At 40.9% G+C, this 19,625-nt stretch overlaps 1 long non-coding RNA gene across 1 annotated transcript; it reads left to right on the top strand.

The window, feature by feature from the left end:
• Positions 1-213: 213 nt before the first annotated feature.
• Positions 214-15,679, top strand: LOC109932588. The gene is made up of 3 exons (XR_002260930.2): positions 214-474; positions 7,206-7,297; positions 14,877-15,679. It is a non-coding gene; the product is annotated as an uncharacterized LOC109932588 (long non-coding RNA).
• The last annotated feature ends 3,946 nt before the right edge of the window (positions 15,680-19,625 follow it).

The raw sequence follows: 19,625 nt of genomic DNA, 5'->3' as shown, positions 1-19,625 counted from the left end.
AAACCCCTGGACTGAGATCAGACAATGCCTTGACTAAGTGTGGTGGCCCCTCCTGTCTGAGCATAGTCCTCTTTCACTCAATTAAAAACTACTCCCCTCAGACGTGCAAACATGATATCTGGTTGAAGCACTTGCAGTGTGTTTGTGCTGATAACTGCTGGCACATGCTGTACAGTGCAATGCTATGACATATCCACTCCCTTGACTGCTCAGTGCTGGCAACCACGACAAGCTGCCTGGCTTTCTGTTTGCCCTAAGAAGTGAGCCAAAGCAGAGATACTGTGAGCTTCTAAGTTCTGAATGAAGTAGCAATGCATTAAAAGGCTAGGCAAGCCAAGAGATGTTGTGCATGTCCAAGTAAGTGCAAAGTGAGTGAGTGCTAAGAAAACAAGCTAAGAAACTGAGATGAATCCTGTGCTGATGAATGAGATGTGGATAAGTGACCTGGCAGAGGCATTGCAATGTGGACTGTTGGTGAGTTGCAATGTGCAGTAGTGAAGTGCTGAAGTGAATTCAAAGATAGTTCAATGAACGCTTTCTAATTTTCCTTGAAAAGCATAGTAGTCAATGCATGGATAATACAGGACAGGATTATTTCAACAATGACTTCAGAAGTCATATGATAATGCAGCTGACATAGCAGAAGAGTTATACTAAAGTAAAATAAGACTGCTATATACATTTTACATGCTGGACATGTACTGAAACTTGCTCTCTAGGTTCATTACTGCCTAGATACAATACTTTTTGTTGCTGCTGTGCAAAAAATATGCACATTCATTCTCTGCCTTTACAAAACACTGGACAGCATTCTGGGTCCTGATTTCACTGTACCAAAACATCTCTCTGATACAAAAGCTACTCCAGCTATAGCTGAGAGTTATGATTAAATTATTGATGCCCTTACTCACCTTCAAAATGATGGTAGATTTTTAGATTTAGATTTAGGTTTTAATGTCACATGTACTCAAGTATGGGGTACAAGAGTACAGCGAAAAGTGTACAATGCCACCAGACATGGTGCCACCTTAAGTACAAAGTACCTAGGTACAAAAACTTAGTTACAGATGCAGAAAAATCAAGAAATAAGTTAAAAAGTTCAGCACTACAGTTGTCATTGTGTAAAAACGGACAATAAAGAAAGAAAGTTAAAAAGTCAAACATTACAGTCCTTTCTTCAGCCATGGGCCTGCAGACGCTCTAAGCTGGGTTTTCCACAAAAGAACTTGCTCTCCTCTGTACTGGGCATGTATCCCTGTATTTGCCAGATGCCCTCGCTGCCAGTCCTGACCTCCATTGAGCACGCCAGGCCTTGCTGCTGCTTGCTGCTGACCACCAATGCGGTCGTCCTTCGCCGCTGGCCAACATTATTGGCATCCAGGCCGCTGCTGGGCCCCAACCACTGCCACGCTCCATTGCCGCATTACCTGTCTCGCTCCAGAGTCCCAATCCTGCACCACACTGGACATCGATGAAGCCACGATGCCACCAACTGTAATCACCCTCCTTCTGGCCAATTGTCAAAGACACCAGCTGCCACCATTGCCTCAAGTTCCAAAGAATCAAAAGAAAAAAAGAGAAAAACAAGAAAAGAAGAAAAAAGAAAACGGGTTGGAGCAGACAACTTCTGGTGAGAAACCCTACCCTGCTGCCATCTTGAAAAATGATAATAATGAGAAAAGTGATGCAAGAAGAGAAGCTGGAATTTATGCAGGACAAAACGAGGGAAACTGTGTTTGTTTTCATTTTAGAACTTTTAAATCATTTGTTAGATCAGGCCCACAAAACCAGCAAAGACCAGCAGGATGCACAGCTTATTACATGTGCAAAGCACTGTCCCAATTCTTTAAAGAAATCAGAGAAAGTTTTGACGAGATTGAACACAAAGTGAAAATAAATCTGCCAGATGTAGTTGAAAAGTGTGTAAATAAATGAAAAAGAATGAGAAAAAAATGCCAACGATAGTGATGTACCTAATGCTGGATAAATGCTTGCTCCAAGAGACAAATTTTTGAGGGAAACCCTTTGTATGATGGATTCACTTGAAACCAACTTAAAGAGGAAACACATAGGAAAATGTTGCAAATGTTTGTTTTGGCTGATTTAGATATCTTGGAGAAACAGCTATACTGAGAGGTAAAGTTTCTGATAAGATTAATCTGATGAAGATTTTGTGAACCTTGTTGGTGATAAAAAGCATTTCCATGTTTATATCAAGGAAATTTATTCAGATAAAGGATGTTTATACCACCAGAGCCTGAGTCTAGTCATTATCCAAGATAAGATACAATTGGCTTTCCATAAAGTAGAAACAATCTTGTGGCTTTTTTGTCAGTTAACAGTAGTATACTGCTCACAGGAAAGGAACCTCACATGTATTGCTTCAAAGGTCTTTCTATCAGTTTTTAGGAGGTTTTCACATTCTCTACGCTGCTTTGAATTTGCCCTTAATGAAGTGTATGTCTGGTCCCCTCCTGAATAAATGTTCTCCCAATTTGGTTATGCACCCTGAGGTTATGGGAGATGTTTGACATGTCCAAGAATGATCTGGGAATATCCCTGAAGTATTTCACTTGCTTTGAGTGACCGGCACCATTATGCTGGCCTTGTTGGCTGAGGTGACAATTTTGTTGTTGAACAGCCCTTCCTTTGACTGGCATCAAAGACAAAGATCTTTCAAAGACACTGCTAGTGGTGTTTTCAGATGCTTGCTACAATTTATTCAAATTATTGGTTTTAGAGTGGCCTTTCTGGCTCACCTCCTGCAACAAAACAGACATATGGCCCTAGCATTAGTACAAAGATTGGAGAATCAGACTCATGAAGGGAACCATACCCTATAGTTTTCACCCCAATGAGTCCTTACTAGGAATACTGCAGTGAGTAACTCACCTCCTGACTCCCCAAAGCTCGTCCACCATCTACAAGGCACAAGTCAGGAGTGTGATGGAATATTCCCCACGTGCCTGGATGAGCGCAGCCGCAACAGCTCTCAAGAAGCTTGACACCATCCAGGACAAAACTGCCCACTTGATTGGCACCACAACCATAAGCATCCACTCCCTCCACGACCGATGCTCAGCAGCAGCAGTGTGTACTATCTACAAGATGCACTGCAGAAATTCACCAAAGATCCTCAGGCAGCACCTTCCAAACCCACGACCACTTCCATCTAGAAGGACAAGGGCAACAGGTATATGTGAACACCGTTAGCTTCAAGGTCCCCTCCAAGCCACGCACCAGCCTTACTTAGAAATATATTGTTGTTCCTTAAATGTCCCTGAGTCAAAATCGTGGAATTCTCTCCCTAATGGCATTTTGGGTCATCCCACAGCAGGTGGACTGCAGCAGTTCAAGAAGGCAGCTCACCATCACCCTCTCAAGGGCAACTAGGGATGGGCAATAAATATTGGCCAGTCAGCAACACTGACATCCCACAAATGAATAAATAAAAATAACTTGTTAATTTGGAAATTCTTCATTCTTTTGCTTGAGGGTGGTTCCCTTGGGTGTAACCAAATGTCCAATGTCACATTCACTTTAGAATTGTACCAGCCTGATATGGGAATGTGACAGCCAGAAATTACATAATGAAGCAGCAAAAAACATGAAACTACACAGCTGATGGAAAGTAATAATGTGTAATGATGACACAAGACAAGGTAAAACAGTGTGAAATGAAAATTGAAGATGCAAATCAGGAACATTAGCCCTAAATTGGTGTGACTTTCAAGTAGAATAGCTTAAAGTAGGGCAAGGTATAAAGGAGAATTACTATATCTTAATCTTCCATTGCTATTTGCGATTATTGAACAGTTCTGCAAGGCAGATGTTATTATGACGCAGCTCATAGATATTGTGATCTTACCTTGTACTCTATAAAGCAAAGTCCTTTCAATGTAATAAATAGTAAGTGCACTCATTATGGTGGGAGTTCGTGGTGTTCTAGGCATGTGATTTGGTCAAGAGATGAGCAAATCTTAAAAGGTTGATGGTCATTCTTCGAGCTGTTGTACCACTGTAGAGGATGAATGACTAGAATAAAGAGTTAACTTGTGTAAGGGCTGCAATGGAACCAGACTGTGAACAAATTTCTTGTGAAAAATTAAACAGAAATGTAGAAAGGACTGTAAACCAGTAATAGAAACAATGGGTCTGGGTGGAAATAATAGTAAACAACAGATAAGGAAAGGAAAGAATAAAATCAAAGTCTAGACTATAAAATGTGATCAAGTTAATGCAATTACTGTAATAAACAACAAGAATGTTTGTACTCATTGAAAATTAAGTAGATGTTGAAATATATGAGCATATTATGTTTCTAACATAGCAATTTACATGCCATCAGGAGCAAAAACTGGGACAGTAACACAGAGAGACTGGGGATGTATACTAAACAGTAGCTTAAGGAGATGGAGGTGAAATTTGCTTAGAGACAAGCCATACAGTCATAAATCTTTAAGAGATCTACAACACAGAAAAAGACCCTTCAGCCCATCACATTGACCTTGATCAAAAACAACCACCTGACTATTCTAATTTCCATGTACTTTGGTTGCCATGGTGACATGCCAAAACTTCTTGTAAGAAGAAACTAGTTGAAAGCTCTGGGCCCAAAGGAAAAGGGAGCTTCTCTGGCAGTCCAAAAATCCTTAGGCTCTCAGAATCAGTTAGGGTGTTTCTGGGCAAAAGGACTTCAGCTTGGGGCTGATATGTGAATTAGGGAAAAAGAGCTGTTTCCCAGTTAAACAGAGCATTGTTGAGGAAGAGTCCCCTGTTTGAACAAACAAAGCTCATGGAGAGTTAAACACCAAAGAATCAACAATAATTTCATTTGCTCCCAGAGGTACATTCAGTTGCACTTTACAAAGTGAGCAAAAGGGACTTTATTTTAAAAGGAGGCCTTTGAGACACAAAACAAAACAGAATCTCTGAGCAGAAACTGACAGCCAAGTTCCATGCCTATGAAGACAGCCTCAATCGTGATATTGGTTTCATGGTGCGTTACATGCATCCCCACCGTACTGTTCTGTATCTGTAAAATCTTCCTTACTGTTCTGTTTTGACACCATCACCTTAATAACTCATGATGATCTCTTTGTTTTAATTATTCAGTACAGTTTTGGATTACTTGTTATTTTGGTTGGACCCTGTTGGACTATAACCTGGTGTCATGTGATATCTGACTTTGTCCACCCAAGTCCAACACCGGCACCTCCACATCATGGTTGAACTCCTGGCATGTGACTCATACCTATCACGTTATTCCAGCCATTTGATTTGCCTCCAGCACCATCTTATTTTTAATTTTTTTGTAATTATCTCTCTGCTTCAATTAACCGAATTATAGGTCATCCCATCACTTGTCATTCAGCTGTTGACACTTTACTCACACCGTCTGGCAATTTTGATCACCTGCAATGACTTGTTATTCAGCCTGTCAATACTCCACTCACAGCATTTATACTATCTTTCAGTCTGTCTGCCCATAGATTATGTGCCTGTGTGCTTCCCTTCACTTCACCTGACGAAAGAGCAACTCTCCAAAAGCTTGTGATTTCAAATAAACCTGTTGGACTATAACTTGGTGTCGTGTGACTTCTGACCTTGTCCACCCCTTTCCAACATCAGCACCTCCACGTTGTCAATCCTGGAAAAGCTCAGCAGGTCTGGCAGCACCTGTGAAGGAAAAAACAGAGTTAACGTTTCAGGTCCAGTGACCCTTCCTCAGAACCTCAGAGTTCTGAGGAAGGGTCACCGGACCCGAAACGTTAACTCTGTTTTTTCCTCCACAATGCTGTCGGACCTGCTGAGTTTTTCCAGCAACTTCTGTTTTTGATCCTGATTTACAGCATCTGCAGTTTTTTCAGTTTTTATTGTCAATCCTGTGCTGGCTCCAACAAGCTCCAACAGGGAACTGCCATGAGCAACCAGATCTTGCACTCTCCATGTCTGTGGGCTATGTGAATGGACCTGCACTCCATTGCTCTAGCCACAGGTGCTCAGCCTCAACGGCAAGGCAAGAGGAGAGACAAGGGTTCTCTAACTCTCGTGCACTTCGTCTTATGGATGTTCAGTTTTATGTATTTTCAAGGGAGTGCACTGCAATTCAAGGCTGAGAGACGTACATGTGTCATCATTAGATTTCATTTCCAGGTTTATTAACGGAGTTCAAATTCAATCAGCTGCTGTGGTGGGATTTGAACCCATATTCCCAGAGCATTAGCTTGGGTCCTTGAGTTAATAGTCCTGTGACATTGCCACTGAGTCATGAACTCCTCCAAATTCAATTGACTCACATGTGAAAAACGCAAATAAGCAATTCAGTTGATAAAATGGTATTATTTTACACACCTGTGACATGGGATATACTCTATACATCAATGTGATATGCTCTTATACGCAGTATATGTTCACTGTACAAGTAGCCATAAGACTGTAGAAGTCAACTTCCATTACAGTAACATGTTTAAACTGCATAAGGGAGTAACAGATGCCACTGAGCCAAGGAAGGCATCTATAGAAGACACACATTTATAACACTTGGGGTTTGAGATTGAGAGAATGCATTTTAATTTTGGGTATTTCAGATCCGTATCAAGTCAGTCTATTTTGTTACACTACTGCCCATTCCATTCATCCAGCTTCCCAGCTCCTTCTCTTACCTTTTCCCAGGACAAGTTTACTCTGTTCACTTCTCACTCAGTTGGCCTCCAGCATTAGTAGTCCTTGAGGGAAGAAAAACATTGCTGTTTCTTTATGACTGCCAAGTAATAACCACAGATTGGCCAAGGGTTTTATATTTTTTTGCATATCCTGGGAGTGATAAAATGCACTCATTTAAATTTTTCTGCCATTTTTAAACAACTGTAAATTATGCTTATTTAAATCACTTAATCTTGTAATCTTCAAATAGTGTATGATGTAATTCTAAACTGTTCACCTTATTATTGTAATATTGCAATGATTCTAAAAGTTCAAAATTACAGTGAAATTTGTCAAAGAAACAAAAAAATTACCTGGGATAGCATTGGTCATCTGCTGAATTTACAGCAACCAATTGGGCGAACACTGAAGACATTTCTGGTGCTGAAGCTGGTATATAGGAATATAAATGCTTTAAAATTTGATTGTTTGATAGTAGAAATTAATAAATTTCAAGTAACACTCAGAATTTCATGCCATGATGTTGTGTTATGTTACAGTACTTCCAATCGTGTGGAAACATCTGAAAGATTTTACTGGAAAGCAGAAGAATAGATAGTGAACAGGAGACCAAGATGGAAGAGAGATGAAGGTGACTAAAGCTTTTACAAAAAAAATAGTTCTGGCACGTGATTAAAATCTGGGACACAGTAATCCAAGCAATGTTGCTGCACAAGACACACTTGAAGGGTCAAGCCTCATGGTTGGAAAAGTAAACACCAATGGCAGAGCGAAAGGAGGGCAAAATGTGACAAGTCAAAGTCAGAGAAATGAAAAGTGTATACAAGAAGGTGTATTTGGAAGAGATCACTGAATTTGTCTTGAACAAAAATAGAAGTTGCTGGAAAAGCTCAGAAGGTCTAGCAGCATCTGTGAAGAAAAATCAGAATTAATGTTTCGGGGTCTGGTAAACCTTCCTCAGAATTTGTCTGTCCTGGTTTAAGACACATCTTCAAACATATCAATTTGACTAACATTTCATTATTGGCACTTTGGCTGACCAGCAAACTCTCCAACTCTTTGTGCTTGCCATCACACAGATTGTAATCAACATATCTGGGTATGTAATGATCACCCCTTCTGTGACCATCACCTGCTGATGTGGGACTTGAAACCAGAGGTAGCCAGGCAACAACAACACCACATGACCTCCACTGTATTTCTTACAGGTTTTTAAACTGATTTCATGAGAAAAAATGCTCTTTTGAACCCAACAAAAGAATATTTTAGTTCAATATTTGTTGGCATAGTTGTGGCTATAAGTATTATTTAAAACCTTGACTTTGATTGCATTTATGCAGATAGAGTCATAGAGTCATACAGCATGGAAACAGATGCTTCAGGCCAACTCATCTATGCTGACCAGATATCCTAAATTAACCTAGTCCCATTTGGCCCATATCCCTCTAAACCTTGAACAAAAACAAATTTGCTGGAAAAGCTCAGCAAGCCTGGCAGCATCTGTGAAGGAAAAAACAGAGTTAGCATTTCGGGTCCGTTGACCCTTCCTCAGAACCAAACTCAGAGTTGGTGATGGTTACTGAATCTTTTTAAAGCAGAGTTTTTCTGTTGAGGGGGTGGGGGGAGAAACAAAAAAAAACAATTCCAGGGAGCTCTTTTCTATTTATATACATATATATCAATTACACATGATATAAAGAGGTTTCTAAAGAAACTTAAGTTCTTTAAGAATGAGATAAGACCAAATGGACTGTGAGAGAAGACATATTACATATTATCACATAGTCTGCTGTTACACACAACCCATTTGTTGCCACTTACAGTCCCCATTAATAGTTATTCAGCTTCCTACCTAGATCCTTATCCAATCCTTTGTCTAACTGTTCTTCACCCTCTTTGGGCTGTATGCCTACCCATCATTTACTCTTAGCCCCTCCCCCACCGTATCTTCTGCAATATAAACCAACATTTTCCTAGTTACCATCAGTTCTGACAAAGGGTCATTCGACCCAAAACATTAACTCTGATTTCTCTCCACAGATGCTGCATGTCCTGCTGAACATTTCCAGCAATTTCTGTTTTTGTGTGACAAAAGACTGCAGGCCTCTTGTTTTCTCCCAATGTAACCATGTACCTTTCTTCTTCACAACTGCTACAGCTTCATCATACAATGCATTGTTGCTGCCTTTACAATAAATCAAAATATTCCCCTAAAAATTGTATGCAGCCAGAAGATAGTCATTGATAATGGTGAGGCCAATTACTAAGGTCATCCTCTGAAGCCCTTCACTACCTATTATGTAGTTCCATTTTCCATCATAGTTTCTCACCCTTGAACAAACATTACTGAAAGAAATACAATATTTTGATCACGGAAACTTGCCATTGTTCAAGCATTTGCTAAGGAATGCTGTTTCTTACATCACCAAAATCTATTCCTTCTGATACTGTTCTTTTTCTTTGGATCTCATCTTTAATCTTTTATGCAGTGTTTGGTGTTTAATTGCTTTCATTCCTATGTTAATATTCAGCTTTCCTGTAGAATATCAGTTGGTATGATTCTCACAACAAATATGTTCACATAAATTAAATGATGAAGAGCTACTTGTGGTTCAGCGGTTGTTACCCTACCTCTGGGGTGGAAGGTCTGGGTTCAAGTCCTTCCTGCCCCGGACATTGATTACAAAATACTTAAAACCGAATCATAATGATGATTAATCCCTCAAAGTGAGGACAATACTTATCATGGAGTACAGCAAAAACCTAGACAAGTGCACACAACCAAAAGTGTGCCACCATACTGGGGTGGCACAATGGCTCAGTAGTTAACTCTGCTGCCTCACAGCACCTGGGACCTGGATTCTATTCCAGCCTCGGGTGACTGTCTGTGTGGAGTTTGCACATTCTCCCTGTGTCTGCGTGGGTTTCCTTCAGGTGCTCCCACAGTCCAAAGGTGCAGGTAAGGTGGATTGGCTTTGCTAAATTGCCCATTGTGTCCAGGAATGTGCAGGCTAGGTGGGTTAGTCATGAGAAATGCAGGGTTACAGGGATGGGGTGGATCTGGGTGGGGTTCTCTTTAGAGGGTCAGTGTGGAATCAATAGGCCAAATGGCCTACTTCCATGTGTAAGGATTCTATGCTTTACTGGATGAATCTGCCTTGAATTCCAGGGGAACCTGTTGGAATTACATAAAGTGATGAATGAAATAGTTAGGGCAATAAACAAATGCAGCATAGTAATATGAGGAGGAGAAAGCAGAAGCCCTGTTGACAAAGCTAGCAGAAAGCACATCATCCAAGAGTGTTTCACAACAACTAGTTACTCCCATCTCCAATCAACCAAATCACCACAATCTTTTTCTGCAATGCTTACTTCTTTTCGGCTAAACTAAATTAATACAAATATAAGTACCAATGATAAAGCCAGAATAAAAGATAATCCAATTACTATGTTCCATCTATTGTTATCCTAATGATGACAGACATTGCACTTTCGAAAACAACGTCACTTTTCTGCGATTGTGCTTCAGCACTCCCAGAGATTTGTTTAGAAATAGACCACAGCTGTTTTGTGAGGCTATTCAAATGTCTGTCAACAAATACCCACACCAGGTCCAAAGCCACACCAGTTTCAGTTAAAGTGTATGTTGCCAGAGAAGCAGAGGTGGGCATTACTGTTATGCCTACGGTCCTGACCACCGAGCCCTTAGTGAGCAGATCAGACCAGGCTCTGCACAAAGTATCAATACCTCTTTGAACTGGCAGACTGCCCAGTGCAACGTTTCTGTTTCTGAAGAAGGGTCCCGAACCGAAACGTCAGCTTTCCTGCTCCTCTGATGCTGCCTGGCCTGCTGTGTTCCTCCAGCTCCACATTTTATTATCTTATTTCTGTTACTGTCTTTTTCAGTGCTCTGGGCCCTTGAAAGCAGTATCTGAGTCCTTTACACCAGAGTTTATATAGGAACCAGAATAGGCCATTCAGCTCTTCAAGCTTTATCTGCCTTGAAATTAGATTAGGGTTGATCTGTATCTCATCTCCATTTGCCTGCCTTTGTTCCAACTCCCTCAATAACCTTGCCTAGGACAAATCCATCAAGGTCAGAGTTAATATCTTGGTGGAATAGAACTTGAGTATTGATGAGTAAAGAGGCATGCTTTTTTTTTGCTGTTGAAGCTTTTAGTTTTATGTGCACTAGGACACCATATAAATGCCAAATTTTGAACAGAACAACAAGTTAGACTGCATAGTAAAAAGGTGCTGAGCTGTTGGTAAGTCTATTCTAATTTGTTAAGCCACCTCATCATGGCCATCACTCTATCCTTGTTGTGAGGGTCTGCATATTTCTTCATGTGGCAAGGAGGCTTGCAGCTGGGCTTGGCCTCCTTCCCTTTTATGCTTCTGTTCCATGGGCCTTTCCCTGCAGGAAAGAAGAGAGTGTGTTTGGACTAGTTTTGTGAGGTGCTTTGGAACAGTGTTCTAAACTGGCAACATGACCAATGTTTAGCAGAGGTAGAGTTGGCTGCATGCCTAAAACACAACAAGGAGTGTGTAGTTCCAATTTTGCCTGGTCCCTGGGACCATATAAATGTGCATGTTCAGCACACTCCCTGCATGTTCATTGTTTAATTCTTAGGCAGCAATGTTTTCCCTGATATTGAAACACGTTACATATTATGCACATTTGCAGTTTCCGCTACTAACCAAGATTATAGATATATACAGGATTCCAGATATTGGGTGTCATTTCTAAGATGAAGCACGTTCAGAAATTCAGTGTGCATCTGACTTCAATCACATTTTATGAATATCACCAAACACCTTGAATATGCTTCATGATTTTTATTCAAATTAAAATTGAAAGCTTTGTATAAGTTTTACTGTCAGGAATCCAAGAAAATTAACAAAGAGCCTGAATGCACCAAAAACACATGTAGACAACCTCAATGGAAATAAAACCTGGAGAAATGTAATTAATGTTATCCACTGACACTTTACCACCCATTTCATATTATTACACAAATTTGAGTCAACAACACTGCAAGAGCAAGTCAACCATAACTTTATTCATTGGAGTGAGTAAGCAATTTATTGATTTTTTTTCATATCTAAAAGGAATGACAACATATAATTTTATCTCCTACATTTGATAGTTTTTTTTATATTAAGAATGGTTTGGACATAAGTTAATTCTATTAAGGGCTAAGCTGCCATTTGGAAAAGATGAAAAGAGCTAGTATTCTGACTTGGCACAAATAGAGAGATCTGATAGCAAAGACTGAATGGAGTTACTGATTTACAAAATCTTCTCTGGGTCATCTCGTCAAAGGCAGGCTTAAAGATGTTTTAGAGCACTTTTCCTAGGGAAATGGCACTGTGGCAGGTGTTAAAAGTTCTGTTTCAAACCATTTTACAAAATAAAGTTTTTTTATATATGGAAAGCAAGGGAGGAGCAAAATGTGAGCTTAAAGACTGAGAAAACATGAGGAAAGGCAATTTATTGGAATCTGTCATAATGGCCCTCTTATTTACAATATGCATAAATAATCAGAGTTTTGGATTTAGAAATAAAAAACAATTTTGGAATATGAGCAGTTCTAGCAAGACCAATGCTTATTGCCAATTATCGATTGGCCTGAAATACAACAGTGAGTGATTTGATATAACTAAGTGACTCACAAGGTGACTAGACCATATCTAAGAATCAACCATGCTAAGATGAGAATTAAATATAGAACAAACAAAGTATGGAACACATGATTCCTTGTGTAAAGAACTTAAATAGATAGTTGTTTTAGAGTCATAGGGTCATAGAGTCATAGCGCATGTAAACAGGCCCTTCAGTCCAACTAGTCCACACCGACCATGTTCCCAAACTAAACTTATCCAAATCTTATCTAAATGTCTTTTAAACACTGTAACTGTACCTACATCCATCACTTCCTCTAGCAGTTCATTCCACACACAAACCACCCTCTGTGTGAAAAAGTTACCCCTCATGTTATTTTTAAAACCTTCTCCTCTCACCTTAGAAATATGCCCGCTAGTTTTGAACTCCCGCACTCTAGGGAAAAGACCCTTGCTATTCACCTTATCTACGCCCCTCATAATTTTATGAACTTCTATAGTGTCACCTCTCAATCTCCAATGTTCCAGTGAAAAAAGTCCCAGCCTATCCAGCCTGTTTTTATAACTCAAACTCTCCAGTCCCAGTAACATCCTGGTAAACCTCTTCTGAACCCACTCCAATTTAATAATATCATTCCTTTAGCAGGGCAACCAGAACTGCACACAATACTCCAGAAGAGGCCTCACCAACATCCTGTACAACCTCAACATGGTGTCCCAACTCCTATACTCAAAAAGCCTGAGCAAAGAAGGAAAGTGTGCTAACCACCATCTTAACCATCCTGTCTCATTTCATATGAACCCCTCAGTCTCTCTGTTCCACAACACTACCCAGGACCCTACCATTAATTGTATGAATCCTGACCTTATTTATTTTACCAAAATGCAATATCTCACGCTTACCCACATTAAACTCCATCTGCCATTCTTCAGCTCATTGACCCAATTGATCAGGATCCCTTTATAATCTTGGATAACTTACTTTACGATCCACTGTACCACTAATTTTGGTGTCATCCACAAACTTATGAACCATCCTCCTATTTTCTCATCCAAATTGTTTATATAAATGACAAACAAAAGTGGACCCACTACCAATCCTTATGGAACACCACTGGTCACAAGCCACCAGCCCAAAAAACAATCCTTCACCATCACCCTCTGTCTCCTACCATCAAGCCAATTTGTGTATCCAATTGATAAGCTCATCCTGAATCCCATGTTATCTAACTTTACCAATTAGTTCACCGTAGGGAGCTTTTCAAAAGCTTTACTAAAGTCCAAGTAAACAATGTCTACCTCTCTGCTTTCATCAGTCTTTTTGGTTACCTCCTCAAAAAGCTCAAACAGGTTTGTGAGGCACAACATTCCCATGAATAAAACCATGCTGACTATCCCTAATCAGTCCTTGCCTCTCCGAATGCATGTAAATCCTATCTTTCAGAATCACCTCCAACAGCTTACCCACTACCAATGTCAGGCTCACAGGTCTATAATCCCCAAGCTTACATTCTTTCTTAAGTAAATTTTATATAAATTTTATAATTTTCCTTTATAAATTTTACGGATATTATAAAACAGAATTTAAATTCTCAGGCTGTCATGATGGGACTTCAAAACACATTATTTGCTTGCACAACTGCACATAATTTAGACCAAACCCTAAATTCTTAACCCAGTAACATAATTACTATACTTCCATATCCCTACAATTGCAGGGACAAGGCTGTAATTTGTTCATGAGATCAGAGTTTGAGATGGGTTAGTCAGGGTAACTGTACGAGGGATTCTAACAAAAAGAAACTGAAGAAAAGAAATGATTAGCAGGAATGGCCAATAGATGAAGGATAAAGTTCTGCATGAGTTAAGTAATATATTCTGGAAACAAAAATAATGAAGTAAAAGTATGACGCATGGTAACATTTTAAAGGTAGAGCAGGAGGGTAAGACTTTGTCACACAGGTCATGAGATGTAATATAACCAAGATGAGAGGAGCACTCTATTTGTCTCTAGTCCTCTTAGTCTATGTGTCATAACATAAATTTGCTTTACCCCATGTCAATATAACCAATCATATGCTTTCTCCACATTAGACTTAGAATTTTTTTTAAAAATCCTTCAATTGAATTTCTTTAATAAACACAAAATTACTAATTATTATAAAATAAAACTTATTCCATGAAGATGCAAAATCCAATTAACAGAGATTTTAATATGAAAATATAAATGATTACCCCTTTAAATAACCACACAGACACACACTTACACACACACACACACGCATGCACACACATGCACACGCACACACACACACGCGCACACACACACACACACACACACACATGCACACACACACACACACACAGCAGACAAAGTGAAACAATGATTCCTCTCTCTGCAGAGATTCACATTTGGCCAATGGATCTTAGTTCTTGATGGCACTAAGGATAATGTTTGACACATTTGGATGGGTTGTTGGTCTGATGTTCTGGCACACAAAGTCTGATGTCATTGAGCACATGCAGTTGTTGTTAGGGATATTTGCCTACACCATCATTTTGGAATGATCAATTATCTTTTTCAGATATTTCTCATGTGACAGCAACACAACCAGAGCTCCAGGCACCACACTTGACCAAGAACTCAGCAACTTTTCCTGAAGCAGGAAAGCTATACTGGAAGAGACAGTAAGAACTGCCGATGCTGGAGTCAGAGATAACACAGTGTGGAGTTGGAGGAACACAGCAGGCCAGGCAGCATCAGCGGAGCAGGAAAGCTGATGCTTTGGATTTTCTGGAGAAGGGTCCCAACCCGAAACGTTTGCTTTCCTGCTCCATTGATGCTGCCTGGCCTGCTGTGTTCCTCCAGCTCCACACTGTGTTATATGTAAGCTATACTGGAAAGCTCTTTTCTTTCAACAAATCAATTGTTAACTATTTCAAACATTGTCCAAAGCAGACATTGCAATCTGACGGTCACAAATCTCCCGTAATTAAGCACATGTAATTGTTGCACATGTAAGTACCAAGAAACATATTGTTAAAACTGTTTCAATGTGCTTTCATTGACCTTTTTTTAAGAAAACTAATCCAGATATTCATAATCTTTCAAATCGAAGTCAAAACCTATTAGATGTGAAACTTTCATTACTCCTCTACTAGTGGAAAACAACTACCATATTCAATGTATTTCCTGGCAAAGTGTGGATTAAAAAATAAAGATATTAAAAATAAGACACACTCAGCAGCCAACCTGAACGAGTATGTCACCACCTTCACAGACTTCTTCAGTAAGTGTGTAGAAGACTGTGTGCCGAAGAAGTTAATCCAAGTCTGAGGAAAGGTCACTGAACCTGAAACGTTAGCTCTGATTTTTTTCTTCGCAGATGCTGCCAGACCTGCTGAGCTTTTCCAGCAACTTCTGTTTTTGCTCCTGATTTACAGCATCCGCAGTTCTTTCGGTTTTTATTAAGTTAATCCAAGTATTCCCCAACTGGAAATCATGGATGAACAAGGAGACCCACTGCCTACTCAAGTCCAGGTCTGAGGCATACAAGTCAGGCAATCCCGACCTACATTGATATTCTCTTTAGGGACTGAGTAAAATTACTTGAATGTAGAGCCTTGTCATATGCAATTACATTAACCATGCATCCACTGATTCACAAATGCTACCAAAGCGGCATCAAATTGCAGTTCACCGGTAGGTCACTGTTGTCCAAGAATGAACATTACAAATTATAACCGCAAGCACTCAAAGCCTTGTATTTATCATATTAATTGCTTCCCTGTCATATTAGCTAAGCAAATATAATCAGACAACAATTTCAAAGTATTGACGTGGTTTGGCATTTCCAAAACAAGTTCCATACCTTTCAATGGAAGACAACATTTAAGAGTCGTCACATTTGCACATTGAATTTTAAGTAAGCAAGGGCATGTCAATCGTGTGTAATGGTGCCTTTATTTTGGGGTGTATGACACTGTCTTATCACAATGGCTGACTGCCAGAATTCCACTTTCCAAACAAACCATGAAAACTTTGATTGTGCAGCGTACATTTAGATTTTAGTTAGGAAGCTCCTGACAACGCATGATGTGGAGGTGTCGGTGCTGGACTGGGGTGGACAAAGTCGGAAGTCACACGACACTTGGTTATAGTCCAACAGGTTTATTTGAAATTGCAAGCTTTCAGAGTGCATAGAACATAGAACATAGAACATTACAGCACAGTACAGGCCCTTCGGCCCTCGATGTTGCGCCGACCTGTGAAACCAATCTGAAGCTCATCTAACCTAAACTATTCCATTATCATCCATATGTTTATCCAATGACCATTTAAATGCCCTTAAAGTGGGCGAGTCTACTATTTTTGCAGGCAGGGCATTCCACGCCCTTACTACTCTCTGAGTAAAGAACCTACCTCTGACATCTGTCCTATATCTATCACCCCTCAATTTAAAGCTATGTCCCCTCATGCTAGCCATCACCATCCGAGGAAAAAGGCTCCCACTGTCCACCCTATCTAATCATCTGATCATCTTGTATGTCTCTATCAAGTCACCTCTTAACCTTCTTCTCTCTAACGAAAACAGCCTCAAGTCCCTCAGCCTCTCCTCATAAGACCTTCCCTCCATACCAGGCAACATCCTGGTAAATCTCCTCTGCACCCTTTCCAATGCTTCCACATCCTTCCTATAATGCGGTGACCAGAACTGTACGCAATACTCCAAGTGCAGCCGCACCAGAGTTTTGTACAGCTGCAACATGACCTCATGGCTCCGAAACTCAATCTCTCTACCAATAAAACCTAACATACTGTACGCCTTCTTAACAACGCTATCAACCTGGGTGGCAACTTTCAGTGATCTATGCACATGGACACCGAGATCTTTCTGCTCATCCACACTACCAAGAATCTTACCATTAGCCCAGTACTCTGTATTCCTGTTACTCCTTCCAAAGTGAATCACCTCACACTTTTCCGCATTAAACTCCATTTGCCACCTCTCAGCCCAGCTCGGCAGCTTATCTATGTCCCTCTGTAACCTACAACATCCTTCCGCGCTATCCACAACTCCACCAACTTTGGTGTCATCCGCAAATTTACTAACCCATCCTTCTACGCCCTCATCCAGGTCATTTATAAAAATGACAAACAGCAGTGGCCCCAAAACAGATCCTTGAGGTACACCACTAGTAACTGAACTCCAGGATGAACATTTCCCATCAACCACCACCCTCTGTCTTCTTACAGCTAGCCAATTTCTGATCCAAACCGCTAAATCACCCTCAATCCCATGCCTCCGTATTTTCTGCAATAGCCTACCATGGGGAACCTTATCAAACGCTTTACTGAAATCCATATACACCACATCAACCGCTTTACCCTCATCCACCTGTTTGGTCACCTTCTCGAAGAACTCAATAAGGTTTGTGAGGCACGACCTACCCTTCACAAAACCGTGTTGACTATCCCTAATCAAATTATTCCTTTCTAGATGATTATAAATCCTATCTCTTATAATCCTTTCCAACACTTTACCCACAACCGAAGTAAGGCTCACTGGTCTATAATTACCAGGGTTGTCTCTACTCCCCTTCTTGAACAAGGGGACAACATTTGCTAGTCTCCAGTCTTCTGGCACTATTCCTCAAGACAATGACGACATAAAGATCAAAGTCAAAGGCTCTGCAATCTCCTCTCTAGCTTCCCAGAGAATCCTAGGATAAATCCCATCCAGCCCAGGGGACTTATCTATTTTCACACCTTCCAGAATTGCTAACACCTCCTCCTTATGAACCTCAATCCCGTCTAATCTAATAGACTGTATCTCAGTATTCTCCTCGACTACATTGTCTTTTTCCTGCGTGAATACTGACAAAAAATATTCATTTAGCACCTCTCCTATCTCTTCGGACTCCACGCACAACTTCCCACTACTGTCCTTGACCGGCCCCAATCTTACTCTAGTCATTCTTTTATTCCTGACATACCTATAGAAAGCTTTAGGGTTTTCCTTGATCCTACCTGCTAAAGACTTCTCATGTCCCCTCCTGGCTCTTCTTAGCTCTCTCTTTAGGTCCTTCCTGGCTAACTTGTAACTTTCAAGCGCCCTAACTGAGCCTTCACGCCTCATCTCTACATAAGCCTCCTTCTTCCTCTTGACAAGAGATTCAACTTCTTTAGTAAACCACGGTTCCCTCGCTCGACCACTTCCTCCCTGCCTGACAGGTATATACTTCTCAAGGACACGCAGTAGCTGTTCCTTGAACAAACTCCACATTTCAATTGTGCCCAGCCCCTGCAGTTTCCTTCTCCATCCTATGCATCCTAAATCTTGCCTCATCGCCTCATAATGTCCTTGTGAAGCTTAAGCCTAACCTGACACATCATTGTGATCGAGGTGAGAGTTCAGGAGTACCATCAGTGAAATGGTCTCGTTCTGACAGCCACCACAAATTATCTTCTCACGCATCTGACATAGACATGAGCAAGGCAGAAGTCATTGTGGGTAGCTTCAAATGTAGAGATAACCTTCAAGGAGAGAGCAATCACAACATTGTCAGCAAAAAGAACAACAGATTCCAGTGGCTGCTGCACAGCCTCCAGAGGAGGAAGCGACAAGTGATGAGGGGCGGCATGGTGTCTCTTTGGTTAGCACTGCTACCTCACAGCGCTCGGGACCCGGGTTCGATTCCACCCTTGGGTGACTGTACATTCTGCCCGTGTCTGCCTGAGTTTTCTCCGGGTGCTCCGGTTTCCTCCCACAGTCCAAAAATGTGCAGGCTAGGTGGATTGGCCATGGAAAATTGCCCATAGTATTGAGGGATGTGTAGATTAGGTGGGTTATAGGGGGAAGGGTCTAGGCGGGATGCTGTGAGAGTCAGTGTGGACTTGTTGGGCCGAAGGGCCTGTTTCCACACTGTAGGGATTCTGTATCCCTAGAAAGTAGAATGGATTGAGGTGATCCCGCATCTCTGGACCTCACTGTATTTTTCTTCAGCTATTGGAGAGCCAGTGCGGCTGCTGTTTCAGGATGTTCCAGGCCATCATCACTAAACTGTGTCATCTGCCAGAGCAGAACTTGAGATCAACAGATGGTCATTCCATCCCAGTGGCAATCAAAGTTACAGCTGCCCTGAATCTTTATGCCAGCAGCATGTTTCGAGGACTAGCTGCAGGACTGTGTGGCAAGTCCCAATCCTCAACTCACATGTTCACCTGGGATGTTATTCTCACCAGACCTCTCCATACCCTCCCCCGACAATGAGGAGAGTCAGTAGCCTGGCTAATGGCATTCCCCAACATTCAGGATCCATCCACATTGCAT

Source organism: Rhincodon typus, chromosome 5 (genome assembly GCF_021869965.1).
Source record: "Rhincodon typus isolate 14 chromosome 5, sRhiTyp1.1, whole genome shotgun sequence".
NCBI lineage: Eukaryota > Metazoa > Chordata > Chondrichthyes > Orectolobiformes > Rhincodontidae > Rhincodon > Rhincodon typus.
Note: the sequence above shows the minus strand (reverse complement) of the source record. Positions and strands in the feature narration are given on the sequence as shown.